The 6,315-nt window shown below is 41.6% G+C and overlaps 1 pseudogene; it reads right to left on the bottom strand.

Annotated features, from left to right (window-relative positions):
• Positions 1–5,555: 5,555 nt before the first annotated feature.
• Positions 5,556–5,722, bottom strand: LOC121983411 (annotated as a pseudogene).
• Between the last annotated feature and the right edge of the window lie 593 nt (positions 5,723–6,315).

Below are 6,315 nucleotides of genomic sequence, written 5' to 3' on the forward strand. Positions count from 1 at the left end.
GAAAATTTTACTTAAATTTTTTTTGCAGAGACTCTTTATGTGAAAATTATTGCAAATTTTTAAGGATCTCAAAATTTTCTAAGTCTTTAACCCTTAGATTTTTTCTGGAAACCCCATTTTGTTTGTGATCAAAGGGAGAGAATGATTAGTATAAGTATAGGGGAAGGTAGACCAAAATATTAACTTGTTTTATTTTTGCACTTAAATTGTAAATTTAGTTAAGTTTATTTTATGTCTATTTTTACCCTACCTTAACTTGGGTTGCTCACACCAAAAAGGGGGAGATTGTTGGAACCCCAAGGTTGTTTTGGTGTGATCAACAAGTTAAGTTAGGTCCTGTGTGTTTCTAACCTTGTGTCTAAGTGTGCAGGAGCTTAGGAGCACAGGTAGTCGAGCAGAAGACACAACCAGCGAGAAGGACGACACGCGGTGCGTCCGAGGGACGAGGTGCTGCGGAAGAGTACACCGACGGACAAGAAGGAAGAGTGCGGTAGATTGCTCGGGGAGCAAGAGACACAGCAATCGAGAAGGACGGCACGCAGTGCGTCCAAGGGATGAAGACTGCGGATGAGTACGCCGGCGGACGAGAAGGAAACACGCGGCGATTCCGAGAGACGAGAAGCCGGAGGGAAGCTCGCTCGAGAAGACCGGAAGTTGGGTTCGGGTGAGCCCTATTCCGGATGGTAGAGATCACCCAAGTGAGCGGAACCAGAGTTGAAGACCCGGACCAAGACGAAAAAAGTCAACCGGAGTTGACTTAGGGTCCAGGGCGCCCGGAACTGTCTAGGGCGCCCGGAGCAGTCCGGGGTGCCCGCACCAGCCCGGAGCACCCGAAACCCTTTCAGGCGCCCAGAGATTGAATTTTGACCAGATCGAGTCAAATCTCGATCTGAACATTAGGGGATAAAATTTATCCCCCCAAGGGCGCCTGGAACCCTTCTATGCGCCCAGACCAAGACTATAAATATAGCCTTGGTACAAAAGCTCTTAATCAATTCAGAACTCAAGCATTCTTTCTACACTTGTACGCTTTTCTGTAGTTTAGTTTATGTTGTGTGCTTCATTGCTGTAAAAGACTTCTCCGCCTAAAGGAGACACTAGTGCTACGCTTTCTTGGATTAACAACCTTCCCGGTTGTAACCAAGTAAATCTCGGTGTGCCTTTTACTTTTCTGATTTTATTTATTGTTTTTATTTTATGCAAGTGTCAGTTTAAGAGTTCGAGAAGGGTTGGTTTGTTTTTATTTTCACAGGGCTATTCAACCCCCTCCCCCGCCTTTCTAGTCGGCCGCAACGGTCCTACACAACTAAGTCAAGTTAAACTCTGCATTATTTGATGGCTTATGTCTGAGTGTGCAAGGACTTAAGAATGCAAGAAGTCTAGCAGAAGACGTGACGGACAATATGCTATAAAAGAGTACACTTGGTGGATGAGAAAGATGTGCATGACGTTCGAGGGACGAGAAACTGGTGAGAAAGTCTACTCGAGGAAAAGGTCGGAGTTGTGAGCTCAACTCTAGTTAACCGGAGCATCACCCACGCAAAAAACATCATCTAAGGAGTTGATGTGCCTCAGGAAAGGCCCCTTCAATGACTTGGAAGGTGCCTTCCATGAATAGTATCGATGGCATCTTCCAATCTGTTGAAAGCATCTTCCAACCTATTGAAGGCGCCTTTCAACTTGTTAAAGGCGGCTTCTAGTGACCGCTAGCTGAAGATAAAGTTTTATCTTATTTGATAAAACTTCTCTGATTGAAGGTGCCTTGAAACCTATTGAAGGCATCTTCCAGCTCCGGATAGAATCTTCTAAGGGCTATAAAAAGACTCCTGGAACTAGAAAATAAACAACAACTTGAGTATTAACTTTACTAGTCATTTATGAACTATCAACGAATGTAAAAGGCTTCTCCGCCTTCAATGAAAGAGTTCTCTAGTGAGCTTTTCAACACCTTGCATTAATAACCACCTAAATTAAAACCAAGTAAAACTCTGGTCTTTTACCTACCCTTTTAAGTTGTTATTTCTTTTATGTTAATTGTTTTTGCTTAATTTTAATTGCGCTAATCTAATCAAGTCAAAGATCGAGAAAGGATTAAATTTTATTTTGTAGGCAATTCACCCTCCTCTTACTTGTCGCATGGGACGTACACGCAAGAAGGTCCAAAGTAAGTCAAGAGCGACTGAATGCTTACAGAGAGGCTCGGAGCAGGTCAGGATGGTCGGATGTATGTTATCTTTCATGGTCTTCCTCGTGAGCATCTGATCACTCTTAACCTGCCACATGTCATTGTGGAGATATGTGCATATCCTTTGGACACAACAAGTGGTATCAGAGCCATAGTCCAGATCAGATGTCATGTGGGGTGACCTTAAACAAAGTTGCGAGAAGGTTTAGAGCAAATAAGAGTGATCGGGTGCTTGCGGAGAGACCCAGAGCAGGTCAAGAATGACCGAATGTCAATGCTCGCAGGGAATGCATGGAGTAGGTCAGGGTGACCGGATGTTAGTGGAGAGGCCCGGAGTAAGTCAAGAGTGACTAGATGCTCGTGGGGAAACCCAGACTATGAGAGTAATTGTGATCCTTTATTTGAGGAGAGGATTGTTGGGATACAATCAAAGTCCCATATTGAAAAGATTTGGAAAAGGTTATAGATTTAAAAAAATGTAAGATATCTCTATTGGTATGAGATCTTTTGGGTAGAGCCTAAGACCAAAACATGAGGGCTTAGGCCTAAGGTGGACAATATCATGCCATTATAGAGATAAGTGAACATCCTTTGGACACAACAAGTGGTGTCAAAGCCATGATCCAGACTATATGCCATGTGGGGTGGCCTTGAATAAAGTTGCGAGGAGGCATGGAGCAGGTCAGGGTGATCGGGTGCTCGCGGGGAGGCCCAAAGTATGTAAAGAGTCACCAAATGCGGATGCTTGCCAGGAGTCCTGGATCAGGTCAGGGTGACTGGATACTCACGGGGAGGCCCGGTGTAGGACAGGGTGACCGGATGTTTACGGAGAGGTCCGGAGCAAATCAGTATGAGTATATGCTTACAGGGAGACCCAAAATAAGTCAGGGTAATCGGATGCTTACGGGGAGGTCCAGAGTAGGTCAAAAGTGACTGAATGCTCACAAGGAAAGTTTGGACCATAAGAGTAATGGTAATCTTTTGTTTGAGGGGAGGATTGTGTGTTGGAACCCCAAGGTTATTTTGATGTGATCAAATAAGTTAAGTTAGATCTTGTTTGATTTAACCCCTGTATCTAAGTGTACAGGAGCTTAGGAGCACAGGAAGTTGATCGGAAGACGCGACTAGCGAGAAGGACGACACGGAAGAGAGTAGACGGGCTACGTGCATCTGAGGGACGAGATGTCGCTGAAGAGTACACTAGTGGATGAGAAGAACGCACGCGACGTTTGAGGGACGAGAAGCCGGAGAGGAAGGCTAATCGAGGAGAAGGCTGAAAATTACGTTCGGGTGAGCCCTATTCCGAATGGTCAAGATCACCCAAGTGAGCGGAACCGGAGTGGAAAACCTGAACCAAGGCGAGTAGAACTGGAGCAGAGGGCCCGGACCGAAAAAGTCAACTATGTTGACTTTTATGGGTCTGGGCGCCCAGAGCCATTCCGGGCGCTCAGAACCTCAAACTTATCAGGTTCGACGTGTCCATTGATCGATGCGTCGGGGATAGAATTCTATTCTACTCCAGGCGCCCGGAACCCTTCCAAGCGCTTGGAACAGTACTATAAATATAACACTGATTTCAGTAGTTCAGATAACAACTTGTAGTTCTTTTCTTTCTGTTCTACTATTGTGTGTGAGCTATTAACATTGTAAGAGACTACTCCGTCTGAAGGAAATCTTCAGAAAAGTGTGCTTCATTTTCCTTGGATTAACAATCTTCTAATTGCAAACCAAATAATTCTTCTTATGTTTCTGTCCTTTTAATTAGTCTTTTTTTTTATTATTACAAGTGTTCTTAATTAAGCTATAAAGTCGAGAAAATGTTGAGTTTATTTTTGCAGGACAATTCACCCCTCTCCTCTTGTCGGCCACCAAGGGACCAACATTATGTTGGTGTAATTTGCATTAATGATCTAACTCAGGTTTTGATGAATGACAAATAATTTAAAGTTAGAATGTTTGTGATCTAATTATTTTACCAAGTGTGCAGGAGTTGACGGGTCTGAAGAACTTGACACCAGGCTAAAATCCAGCTAGGTCTGCAGGACCCGAAACTGGTGTGAAGTCCAGATAGGTCCGGAGGACTCAATAGCTGGCGGGAAGTCCGGTTGGGTCTGCGGACCTGACAACTAGACGAAATCTAGTTGGGTTCACGGGACCTGTGGTGAGTTAAAGACATGTCAAGTGACTGCAGTTGGTAAGTGGAGGTCAAAAACTAGAGGAGAGATCCAGTGAGGACGCATTCCTAGTTGAGGGAACAATAGACATCGGTCCAACTTAGGTTCATTTGGAAAACCTAAGTTGAGACCTTGACTAGATTCTGGTATCAGGGAGATAGGATCTAATTACTACTACTATCCTGCTATATTGTACTAACTTTGTTTTGTAGGATAAACATATGCTTTTTGTTACTTGGACTAACAATTTTTTACAAGGAAGAAGCTGCTGAAAAAAGGGAGTCCGAAGCTAGTCCAGGTGCCTTGACCAATTTTGCTCGGGTGCCTGTAGGCACCCGGGCAGTCTGAGCTCCTGGGGTTGGTTCAGGCGCCCGAACCAAAAATTTCATTCAGAAGTAGAGTTGAAGCACGATGAATGGCCAAACCCACATCAACGATCCAAACACCCGGAAATGGATAACTTGACAGATCAAGTTTCGACGAGAGATCGCCATGTCAGCAACGGTCCAGGAGCTCGGAGGGGTTCCAGTTGCCCGGAATGGGCCTATATAAAGGCCTTTGACCAGCAGCTTCAGAACATCATCTGCTACAACTTTCATTTTTGCTCGTTGCTCTGAGAAGGCTCCGATGATCTTGAAAAGCTGCTCCGACATCCGACAATTAAGGAACTCGATTCATTCTTTCTTCTTGTTGGCAACTTTTCAATTTACAATTCATGTACTAAAACTTTATAATTTAAATATTTGTATTGATAGTGATTGCCCATGAAAGTGATCTACGATTGCGGGCCTTGGAGTAGGAGTTGTCACAAGCTTCGAACCAAGTAAAACTTGGCCTTGTTAGCATTGTTTTTGTTTCCTTTATTCCATTGCATATTCTCGATTTTTTAAAAAGGTGACGATCGTTATTTACTGTCCTCTAGCGTCTTTACGATCCAACAGAGTATTAAGATACAATCAAAATCTCACATTGGAAAGATTTAGAAAAGATTATGAGCTTTAAAGGATGTAAGATATCTTAATTAGCGTAAGACCTTTTGGGTAGAGCCCAAGAGCAAAGTCATAAGGACTTAGACATAAAGTTGATAATATCATATTATTATGAAGATATGTGAATATCCTTTGGGCACAATAGTTGCACCGCTGATATTTATAATTTGATTACTTAATAAAAAAACCACCTTTTGCTCTTTTTACTTGGTGTCAAATTTGGAGTTGGACTCATCCTTAACTACTAACTAGCCATCGCGCATACGTGATGTAATAGACTCTCTCTCATAAAAAAATTAATTTAATTTTTATATCATATATTAAACCGATAAAAATAGATACTATACTTGATCTTAGCCAAATGACCAAGAAATACGCACTTTCTAACATCACCGATCCAAAGCATTTTTAGAAGCTTCTCCACTCATGGTGTTACAAATCCTAAGATGTGAGACTAAAATGAACCATGATAGTACATGCTTTTTATATAAAAAAATAATCAGAAAAAATTACTAATAAATCTAAAAATTATCTTTAATATTAAAAGAAAACAAAGGACATTAACGTAATTTATTTTGGGCTTCATCAAAATTAGTTATTAAAAGGTCGAGGTTCTTAATTAAATAGTAAGATATTCATTATAAAAAGTAATGATATTTCTTTCCTCACACCTAATGTTTGTTTAAAGTTTTAAGATCATGTTTAGTGGATAAAATCTATGATTTTAACAAGTATTATTAATCAAAATATACCTATTTTTTTATGAAAAAAAACTTTCTCATTTTTTTCTCATGGATATTAACGTGGCAAATTCTAATAGCCCATGTATCTTGTACGGTCAAAAGTCATGTTTAGCCATCAATCAAAGTTAAAATAGGTCAAATATAATCCAAAGGAAATCAGACCCAGTCCACAAGAGACTCAGATTTGATTGAACCAACTTAACACACTCACCCCCAGAAATAGA

Source organism: Zingiber officinale, chromosome 5A (genome assembly GCF_018446385.1).
Source record: "Zingiber officinale cultivar Zhangliang chromosome 5A, Zo_v1.1, whole genome shotgun sequence".
NCBI lineage: Eukaryota > Viridiplantae > Streptophyta > Magnoliopsida > Zingiberales > Zingiberaceae > Zingiber > Zingiber officinale.